We start from the raw sequence: 12,423 nt of genomic DNA, 5'->3' as shown, positions 1-12,423 counted from the left end.
CTCTTTGAATCATGTTTGAAGTTATATTTATGCAAAAGTATTGAAAATTCAAAGGATTCTCAAACTTTAAAACACCACTATAAGAATACGTTTCTTCTTATTCTTCAAATGATTCATTATAGAACATTACCTGCATGATGCTGTACTGGAAATTTATCTTATCTGCATGATTGAGATAGAAGGTAAAGCCAGTAATTAACAGGATGTTGCAATTAATAAATAAAAAATTAAAGGTGTGATGTCTTGTAGAAGTGATACAAAACCCAGAAGAGGTATATTCTGTAAGACAGTATTATGTAGCTCTAATTAATAATGTAATAAAGACAGACAGGGAATCACCAGTTTAAATGCTTAGCAGCCAAACACATTTATTAGTCTTTCTTTTTCCAGGAACCCAAAAATATTTTGTAGTTATAATGTAAGCAACTGAGTTGCACATAATACAATCATATCTTTTAAAAAATAAAATAAAACAAAATAAAAACAAAAGCTGTTTAAAAGCAAAACAACCTTCAGAAAACATAATATATGTTTTATTACCATCTCTCAATTTCAATGAAATGACGACGACTCGATTCCTTATTACCCTCAACTTGTTACACTCCAATAAAACCACCCTTTGTTGGTTTGAAATCCAGCATGAGAAATACAGTACCCTGCTATGGCAAAATACATATAAATGCAACATTTCAGCTTATTTGTACATTAGTAGAGTTTAAACATTTTATTGTCTTTAAGTGAACCAGTGATTTTAAGTACCACTATACTAAAAATAAAGAAGAGAGGGAGAAGGGGAGGGCAGCATGCCATGCAACAGCACAAAGTGCCAAGTTTCTGTGTCCACATGAATCCCAGGGATAAAAAGTAAACTGAAATGAAGGTGAAACTGGAGGAAATTAAGAATAAACCCTAGTACGATAATATAGTGTGCCTTTTCCTAATTCCCATTTCCTACACTGTTTAAATGGCCAACAGACAAAAGAAGATGAGTACATTATTTCAAGTATAAGGAAAAATACTAATAGGTATCTTTGCAAAGAGCCTCAATACATGTATCCACTATTATGCCTGCTTCACGAAGGGACAGTGTTTTAGGCAATAGCATTTCAACTGTACCTTCAAGTTAGATATTTATGTGCAAAGCAGAAAAGCTGCCATTTTATTCCAGATAGTTTGGACATAAAGGTAATTTGCTTTACAAATAAGGCTAGATGGAGTTAACTTCTTCCATTTTCTGATAAAATATTTTCCACTAGAGGGTATGTTCAATGGAAACGAAGCAAAATTTACTAAATTGGACATCAATAGTTTCCTAATCATTTCTGTAAACACAGCCCCACTAGAGGGCTAAAATTAAAGCAGCATGTCAACTCTCTCTAAATAGTGGAAGCTGTAATAGTTTTTTCTTTTATCTTCTTTATCCTACTTCTTTGTCCTGTCTCACCCAATGTTGCTTTTTTATTTTAAATATTACATGTCCCACTCCCCCCCCCAACCCAGTACATAGTTATTAATAAAACAAAGCTGCTACGTTAAGCTAGGAGTTTGCACTAGGAAATTGGAATCTACACTGAACAGAGAAGCAATTGGGTTTTTGGGGGGGGATACCTCCACATTTAATTACATCCACATCATGTGGAGTCTGATTTTATAGATTTGTTGATCACAACAGCTTCGGCCAGAGCTCCTTCTTGAAGAGTAAAGGATGGAAAAATTCAGATGACTGAATAATTAGAAGAATTCGTACAATTAGAAGAATATACAATGGAACAAATATATAATGGAACCAAAGAGGACCAAATTCAAATCCAAACATCTGGGATCAATATGCACATTCCTGAGATGCATGCCTACAGTTGAATAATATGATCAGAAGAGAAAAAAAGAAGCAAAAGCTCCCTGACAATTACAGAATTTACCCCAGACCTCTTCCCTTTCTGTCCCAAAGATTTTGAGAAGGCTGTAAGGCATTTCACAAGCAGCTTCTATTAATGAAATTTACCGTGTTTCCATGTTCTATGGAATACAATGGCTTGTGTGTGTTGGAAATGAGGCGGCATTATGTTTAGCCACACAAACAGGGAAGAAAGTCAGATAGCATCCCCATCCTTAAGAAGATTATTCAAACAAGTATTGTCATTTTGTGACCCTCTTGCAAACTGCAAGTGATGTTTCTTCTCCCAACAGAAAGGACAAACGCTATTCCATTGAATGGTCAATATAGCAAAAAGCCCATATATAATAAAAGCAATAGTAAATAGAATACATAAAAGATGGCAAATTATACATAGTTAAACTCAAGAAAGAATGTATTTTTTAAAAATGTACCTATTAAAGATTGGCATTTGTATATGTTCTATATATATATATGTGTGTGTGTGTGTGTGTGTGTGTGTGTGTGTGTATATGTATATATATATATACATACACACACACACACACACACAAGTCACAAAAGGGAGGCTCTAACATAAGAAAGAGATAATAAAGCAATATGAAAAGTTCAGCATTTTAATTTTGCCTTAACTGTAAAAAATAATTCAGAATGTGTGACAATTTAAAATGTAAAGGATCAGAGTGTCTTTTCCCATTTTCTCAGGAACAGTATGGGAAAAAAGATAACTTGTTAATTACACCTCCATATAATAATACTTATAAAAAGTACTTTCTCTTTAAAGCACTTCATAAAAACCCAATCCTCACAAAATCTATATGACAGAAGTATTACTATCCTCATTTTACAGATGAGGAAACAGAGGCAAACTTAAGTGACTTTTGCATAAGGCAAAAAGAATGAAGAATACAGGCCAGGATTAGGGCTTTTATTCTTTCAATCCGGTCTTCAAATCACTACAGGAAGATATAACCTCAGTATTAAAGATAATATAAGATTTTTCAAAAGGCTGGTTACACTAAAGGAGAATAAGCACCACGAGGTATTTTGCAACAAAGAGCTGAAACCTTTTCTCCTTTTTTCTTAAAAAAAAAGGCATCTATCAGAGTAAAATCCTGATCAGATGACATCTGCAAGGCAAATATGCACAAGAAAATGTGTGATCAAGTCTATTATTCAATACAGTACTATGAAATCCAACAAAAAGAAACTGCATGAAAAAACACTGAATTTTAGGAGAATCTCTTGGCTATGATACTGCATCCAAGATAATGCCAAGTGAACCAAGGCAGACCAAAGTTCACAAACCCAAGACAACATACCTCGATTAACACAGGAAGCAGCCTCTGTATTTTGGAGGTAAACATGTGAAATGCTTGTCTTCTAAAGTAACTTGACAGTAAAAGTAATAGTTAAATATAAAATGACTTCTATATAAATTTCCCACTTATCACTACAATTATTGTCTTCCATTTATCAGTGGTATTAATCTACAGATGGCCATTAGCCCAATTTTAAAGATCACTACAAGCCATTAAATAATGCCAGTACAGTATATATACTACACTACAGCAATTCCTGGTGGGTATTGCTACTCAAAATTGCATCTGTGATGGGAACTGGTGGAAAATTTAAGGGCAAAAGTTATGGAAACCCATAAAGAAAAAAAAGTATATTGCAACTTCAAAACCAAGACATTTTTTAAAGGAAAGCAAACAACAAACCCCTAAAGATAGTGCTTGATTTGTGATTTCCTGAGGTTGAAAGGAAGATGAGGAAGAAGATGGTCATAAATTGTGGAGGGGGTGGGTGGGTGGGAAGAAAGTTAGGGGACTTTTCATGTCATGCTGTTGTCTCTGGTGTAACACTGCATGGCAAGAATGCATAGTCCTGTGTAATAGGCATAAATCATTTATTTCTGAATAATTTTTAAATACACTAAAAATATTTGCCTGTCAATCAAAGTAGTCTTCCCGTGAACTCAGCCTTTTTTCTCCTATATGTAAATGGGAATTCCATGGACACAGAAACTGTTTCAACAGTTTAGCAGGGCTCTCTTTCTCCCCCAAACCATCTCTTATTGAATGCATAGTTTACAATTCACTTACAAGATAAAGAAGCAATGCTGACCACATATGGGACCTTTTTGTTTGAAAAAGAAAAAACCTCTTCTTAAAGTTTAGTATCAAAATTCACATTTGCATAATAATACATTTCAAGGCCATTAGAGAGGAATGAGAGCGAAGCAAAGGAAGCTGCAGCATCTCTCCTCCCTTTGTCTTCCTGAATGAAGCTGAAGAGAGCCTGCTGGAGCTTTCATTGGGGAACGGAGCCAGTGGGGCTACAGCAGCTCTTGATTTTTACACCATGCTTTTAAGCTGGAGAGAAGAGGTGGAATATATATGAAATGAAAAGAGACACTGCAGATTCCCATGTTTAACTAAGAACAGCTTCAAGGAAAACAATTATTTTAAAAAAGAAAATACACAACACTTCTTTCTCACCATTTTAAAAACATCTTTTCTTGTGTAATACCCTGTTCCTTTAAATGGCAACATTAAGTGTGCTAGAAATTATAGGGTAGATTTTATTTTCCATCATCAAGACACTGACAGAGAGGGCAAAAATGTGCCTACAACATAACTGGCAAAAGCTACAAAATACCTTCTTCTCTACATGCATAAATGTATCTCAAACTTCACTGCGTTTCAATATTCCAGTGCTTTAAAAGGAAAATTAAAGCAAGCCACATACACAAATGTAATGATACATAATACAAATACAAATGCAACCACCAACTGAGAGCTAGCCTAAATAATGTCAATTTATGTGAATTACAACCCATCTGCACCTGGAAACATCTGCAATATTCGACTGCGGATGATGCAGCAACAAAAGACACTTTTCATTAAAAGGTACCCGCAGGTTGGAATCTTTCATTTGACCTTTAAAGAGAACAAACTGACCACCACTCCCTGTCAGGCTCAAGAGTTCATCTTGAGCTGACAGTCACATCTTCAAAAAGGCACATTCAATGATACCACATTTAACTTACTGCTTTTTTAAAATAAAAAAAACAAAAAACAAAAACACAAAAACAAAAAAACAACAACCGAAGAACCCACAAGGGAATGTTAAGCGCTTATATCCCAGATCCCAAACCTACTGACCCAGCAAGAAGCATCACAATATATCATTTTGTGAAAGTCTATTCTACCTTCAGAAGGTTCATATTTCTTTAAGAAGTTAACACCTCTTTTTGCATAATTAAAAAAAATTTTTTTTGGCTTACACAATTTGGAATACAGCACACTCTCACTATAAAGCTCTGTTGTAAGGCTAGTCCCTAAAGTAAGGCTGCTCTATCTTGTCTCCTTTTTTATTACCTTTCTCTCCCCTGCCCCCTCTGGTCCAAACCACAGAACACTCTGCATGTTTATAAAAAGGGAGGGTGAGTAAATCTGGATGGGATAAGAAAAGCACTTGATATTCACAACCACATTACAAAAAAAAAAAAAAAAGCATTCGGCAAGCTAAGCAATCTATAAGGAGAACTCAGCTAAAAATTGTATTTTTCTTTAAATACAGAAAAATCCATTTATTCTTTATGGTCAAAACATTGTAAGAAATAAGCAATTCAGTTATTCGAATGCATTGATTGATATACTAATACCTAAGATGAGGCACTAAGCGTTTAAAAACTGCTTTCCCTCAACACTGCCCACCTGTTCTATATCCATGGAACATCTTTCCATATCCTTTACTTTCTTCTGTTCCACACAAGAGCCATATATCTAAAAAAAAAACCAAACACACCCACACACATACACTCACACGTCGCCTAGGACAATGCTTTATCTTCAATAGCTTGAAGTGCATGGGTTTATGTTAACATAAATGGCTGTCAGACTCAAGTAAAAACATTCCAACTCTATGGCTAAAAATAATACAATACATGTATATTATCCCTCGCAGTCATCATTATCAATTATATGAAACAATATTGGCTCTTAATTGAGGTTGATTCCTTTGATCCTTCTATGGCCCATTTTGAGGTTTGCAAATACCTCTTATACTGCACAAATTCAATGCCAATATTTTGACATTTTTGCATTTATGATTACTTACGTTATGATGCCTATTAAACATTTTCCAGCTATTTTGACTTAAGAATTTCATATGGCTGTAGCTAGGGACCACGTATAGGTAAATCTACAGTACTGGGTAAACCCAAGCAAATCAGATGAGCTTCTTCCTTGAACGTAGCACCCCTAATAAGAACATTGAAAGGACACTTATGTTGGTCTGGTAACTGCCAGCATTTTAGGAGGCCTGCCAATCAGAAGATCTAGATAAAAATTTGTTTTGGTTTTAATACATAGAGCGGAAATAATTTAATTTGGTTACTATTTGTCTGTATTTTAACAGTAATTTTTAGAAATGTTCTCATCTTCAGCATAAAATTCACTTCAGCCCACATTTATAGCAATGTTGAATTTTTTCTTTAGAACTATTCATGTTCACAACAAATAAAAAATTATTAAAGCTGCAGATTCAGATTTGAAGGGCAGATGTAACAGAGCTCATGTTGATGCACACATAGTCAGAAAGACTTTAAAGCAGTAGTATCTTTTCCTGTGCTCATTGAGCCATTCCATAGCTGGCACATGATTCAGGGAAAAATCATGCTTGATTTGAATTGTTCCTAGCAGATGCTACGTTTATGTCTAAATACATCATGATCTCTGCAGAGGGATCAGACTAATGCTATTGCATTTTGAAAAGGTTTAAAGCTTTGAGATGAAATAGTACAGTAGGAAATTCTGCAATATATTTCTGGAATACATAAATTAATGCAAGAGTGTTAGGATGTAAAATGAAATTGAATACAAATTTAATCATACCTACAATAAAATCACACTGAAACTAATGTAACAAGATTTGCAACTTTAAAGCCAGATCCAATTCCTTCTGTACATTAGGTCCGTAGTAAGATTTTAGCATACTATCAAGCCACACAATGGCTGACATTAGTATGAAGAATGTCACGAACAACTAGACTTTTTGACAAAGACTTTTCCAAAGACTTTTTGGAATTTCTTTAATAAGTATGATTAAAATCAATGCATGCTCCTGAGAGTGTGCATTAAATTGAGAATGCATCATTTAAACTTAATTTTGAGTAAATTTGTACTAAGAATAAAATGTTTTTGTTGTATATTTATAAATAAGTAATATAGCTAAACTAAATAGAACCTTCTCTGGGGTTCTGTCAGCCCTTATTATAAAAATATACTAGTGTGTAATTATTTGGATGTTCACTGTTTAAAATATGCAAGACAGAATTACACTATTTCACTTTCACTGTAGCAATAAAAACGAATGTCATCTTGAATAGGAATCAACTTCTGTTATATATGCAGATCTACCTATACTATTTTTTTAAAAAAATCTTCAAAAATAAAATTTGAAGAAAGTGTCCAATCATACAACAATAAATGGGTTACTAATTCCTGTTAAGGGTGCTATAAAGAAGATTAGTAGCTATATCGAGGATAAGTGATAGAGGAGAAACCTGCTTTCAGATATCCCTTGACAAAAGGAATCAACAATTTTATAAAATCAGGAGCAATTCTGTACGGATGCATTGGGAAAGCCTGCTTCTTCTTCTGAGTTATATCTTCCTCTGATGCTATATTGAGGAAAATTCTAAAATAAACATCCTGAATTTTAAAAAAAATCTCATTAGGACAAGACAAAAAACCCCTACTATCTAACTCATCAAAACCAGATTCTAAATAACTCACGCTTAAAAGCACATTTTAAAGAAAGTAAGGAAAAATATCAGGACTGATAAGAATTTAAAATCTGCTTTAAGTGAGCTTTGTAGATTAAGTTATTAGAAGTGGCATGAGCTTTTTCCCTTTCTTTGTGAAAGGGATATTTTTATGCAAATCAAAATAAAGTGATACTTTGCTTTAAAATGTGAAGTACAGACCAGCAATTCTGTCAGAAACTTTTGTAGCTCTTGGACTCCTTTTTGTTAAATGATATGAAAATAACATGGCCCACAAAACAGTTTAAAATACTTTACCTGATTATTGTTGTTTCCATAGTCCTTGAAAGTAGCAAAATTTATATTAAGTTATTAATGGAAAATCTTGTTTGCTCACTGTCTATCTTTTCCTGTCTGTCACTATTTCCTTTTTGCCTACAAAAATCTCTTTTGAATATGGTTAGGTGCTTCTGGTGTCCAAATAGATCACTTCCACTGGTCAGACAGAGCATGCAACTTTCAAAGCAGACCTAATTTATTGTCATCCTCCTACTCCTCCACAACAGAAATGAAACATTTTATATATTAAAAGGTAGAAGTCTGCTAAGGCTTTAATATTGTTTATCAACCTTTAAAATTTTGACAGCTTTCATATGCATAGCTTGGAGGTAAAAATATTTTGTGTAATATAATTGTGTGTATACTCTTATAATTTGAGCAATGGTCAGTCAATATTTTAGATATTCTAAAAAATTTAGATTTGTTCACTAATTGTCCTTGAAGAATTTGTCAACAATAAATCAAAACTTGATTAAGTATTCAGATAGCTTATTAACACACACACACACACATACATACACACTACCCAACAGGCCCCATCATACTATTTTCCAGTTGATATATCATTTACATATGAACTTGAGGGAAACAAGTCAATAGCTATAGAAAACAACTGATGTTACCAAACACTACTGTACACCTTACTATCTCTCTACATTGAGAAACCATCATTGTGTTTATTACTTGCCTCTAAAAATCATATGAAATCTGAATAATAGTAATGGGGAGTTACTCTCATTACACATTCTAGTAGGTTTTTTGAATATGAAGAATACTGCAAAACAAGAAGTTTTAAAAGATGAAACTGCCTTAGTCAATAAAAACACACGAACACAGGTGTGTATACATGTGTGTGCATATAACTCTTAAAATGATAGGCCTTTGAGGTTTCTTCTCTGCATGCCCAGAACAATTATTTCAATTTAGAAAATGGATCACTTATATCCTTGGGAGTGACTAGACTGCATTTGTCCTTTTGTAGGATATATGGATGTTTTTACAAAGGCACTAAAATGGTTTGTAATTTTATTCCACATAAAAGCATCGAGCCAATTAAGCCCTTCCTGTTGGTACTGGAAGCTAAAATCTAATCATTCTAAGCATGGCAGCAATAGACTTATTCTAAAACATGGGAATATCAGTATCTGGCAACAACAGCTAATTTATCTCTTCCAAAATTCCAAACTTTTTATAATTTACACAAATCTGGCAGAGAAATTAAAAAGCAAACTTCAAAATTAGTATTAAAATCATGCAAGCCAAATCTTTTACAATGCACATTTCACGGGATTCTCTTAAAGTCACTCCTCTTTTAAAACACACACATGCTAAAATTGCTTCACTGCTGGGACATAATAAAGATGCAGCATTTCTGAAGCATTCTGTCAATTTGAAAACAGATTTCAGGAAGCATTAACCCTTATTCCCAGCATCTCCTGTTATCTGTGGCTTACTTACATAATCAAGTAACATTTTCATTTTTTTATTTTAAAATTTTTCTTTTTTCTTTAAAAAAAAGGTGCTTGGAGGAAGATTATGTTCTTTGAGAAATAACTAGATGATTATAATCCATTCATACACAATCCTCTCTCCTATTCAATGGCATATACCGTCCCACTTGAGATTAAGCTCTACAAGTATAAATCTTCTCACAAACTGGACTTTAAAGAATACAATGAATTTTTGCTGCTACATGTGAGAATTGAGTTGTAGCTTAAAAATTGATCCACAGTTTTGAAGAGTGGAATTTGTCTGTCAGGTTTTCTTTTTCAATTTTTTGCTTTTCTTAAAGAAAAAAAAACCTTGCATTTTCTGTGTGACCAGGAACTTGTAAAATTTTAAGAAAAAGCCATCTATCTAGGAGAAGTAAAGATTAAATAAACCATCTTCAAAAACTGGCTTCCTACCCTAGAATTCCTGAGAATGCTTGCAAAGATAAAGCAGGAAAATAAATGTTAAACTCAAAACACTGTTAAATGCTCCCAGAGTTAATCTTCATTGAGATATACATACATACATATATGAGTGTGTGTGTATATGTGTGCGTGTGTGTGAATATTTATGAGATAGACACATATGTGCGCATGCACACACACACACACACTTTTTGGTCTTTTTATGTTTAATTTTTTTCCCTTTAAGCTTGTGATGGAAGAACATTTTAGCTTTTCATTTGTTAATTTTTTTTTCAGTTCCCTCATTATGTCTTGTAAACAAGAGGGGCTCTAGCACCTGGCTTTCACCATAATATTGTAATGAATTCAACAAATCCAAAGTGCAGGTAAAGGGATCAAAAGGCAGGTTGGGAAAGAATGACAACACAGTAGTAAACCAGCTTGTGTGTCATATCACATATGGAAAATGCTTGGGGGCCATAAGTTGCTGCACCTTGATGTTTTTCTAATTTTTTCTTTTAATTTATCCTGCATGATTTTAAACAGCTAATGTCTAGCAATGAGCATTGTTGCTTTAGGAACAGGCATGTTTATGGGCTATAATGGAAACATAACTGGCAGGATTAAAAAAATGATCTTGCTTACACAAACAAGGTAGAATAAAAGCAAAATAAGGGAAAATGCTGAAGATCTACATATGCAGATTTTAAAGTTTAAATGCATAACACCTGCTTATGTGTACCTACTTACTATGATAGTGAAACAGGCAAATATAAACGTGGGCACTCCCTTCGTCTTTTTTGTGTCAAAGAATTCACATTCCAAATTAATTCGCAAATCTCCCTTTTGATATAAATGCAAGAACGTTTGTTTTAAACTTGCTATCAACACTTCTATTTATATACCAGACACACCACTGTATAGTTCAATGAAACTGTTGAAGGAGAAAGATTCTTCTGTTTTTAAACTGTACAATATTATCTGCTACTTCCAAGTGCTGGAGTATGAATGTATTTGCTGGTACAGAATATTGCAGCACTTCTTTTTTTATTCAGTATAATGCAAACCTAGTGAAAAGCCAGAGCCAAGTTCTAGTACTTTAAAGAATATTTGCAATGAGTTCCCTACTTGTTTTTATCCATTCTATCCATCCTGAAAACTCCTTTGCTATAAAGGCAATGTTTGCTACAGCTGTCTTCACAATAAGCAATTCTGTTCCCAGTGTAGACACTGGCTATCTTTTGAATTAATGATAAGTCTCCCCTATCATGCCTGGAGTACTACTATAATGGTTGTTTTTTTAAAACAAAGAAACAACCACCACCACCTTTCTTTAAATACCGACAATAAAAAGCAACAGTACAGGGAAAAGTAAAAATAATAAAGGTGCAATACTTTATAAACAAAAGAAGTCTTTGCCAGTTATATGTCCGCCTAAGCAAACCCTAAGCATGACATACATGGAAAAATACAGAGAAAAAAAATGCTCAAAGTACACACTGGTTTAAGAACATTCTTAAGTAAACGTTTCTGTCAGTGATGATCTGGTGCTGTAATACACCTAGGCCTGGCACAGGTAACACAATGGGGGAAAGAGAACAAAAGTTGCTGCATGTGCTTTCAATAGGTGACAGGCCAGCAAACTACTGACATTGTAACTCTGTCATAACAGTAGATCAAGAAAATATACTTTGGCCTGAATTATTAGTGGGTTTTCCATGAATGGATAAGAATCTTCATACAGGCTTCAGGAGTGAATTCTTTAGGATTGCAGAAGCTTCAACCATTGTATAGGTCTTTGTCACAAACAAATGTGATGCTTTCTTTCTTCTGGAAGGTTTCCAAAAGAAGAAAAGCCTTTTCGTAAGAAATAACCTTGGGTTCTGCCAATAACTCTTATTAAAGAAAAATATACTTCTAGGCAAAACAAAATTCTACATTCTCTCTTTCCCTCTCCCTTCCCAGAAACCCTAAAATCACACATTGGCATCCCTCTCACCAAATCCTTAGGATATGGCAGTGTTTTGCTTTATAACAGGGTCAGAACACAACTTGTAGTGCACTTAATACCCTGCTAAAATACCACCAACTAATAAGATTTGAAACACAGATCAATTTGATTTTTGCAACAGGCACCATCATTATTCAGTTTAAGAATCTAGTCAGATAGGTTGCTGACCAACAACAATGCAGCTTTTCAAGACAGAAATGTGCGCGCGCACACATACATACACACACACACACACACACAATCATGCAGACATACACTCTCACACAGATACACACACACACAGGCAGTTACATGTGCCAGAACATACTGGTATATATCAACCAGCCAATCACAAAGTGTTTTTTTTCCTTTTTTGTTTTTTAAAGTGAGGCTCCGTCAAGTCTTTCCCTCCCAACCCACCCCAATTCTTCTGAACCCCACCCCCAACATAGTAGACCTAAGGACGGAAACACACCCAGTGCAAACAAAGTTAAAAAGCTATTTTTCAGTATATATGTTTCTTAGCAAC

This window comes from Pantherophis guttatus, chromosome 7 (assembly GCF_059756535.1).
Source record: "Pantherophis guttatus breed Tessera chromosome 7, ASM5975653v1, whole genome shotgun sequence".
NCBI lineage: Eukaryota > Metazoa > Chordata > Lepidosauria > Squamata > Colubridae > Pantherophis > Pantherophis guttatus.
Note: the sequence above shows the minus strand (reverse complement) of the source record.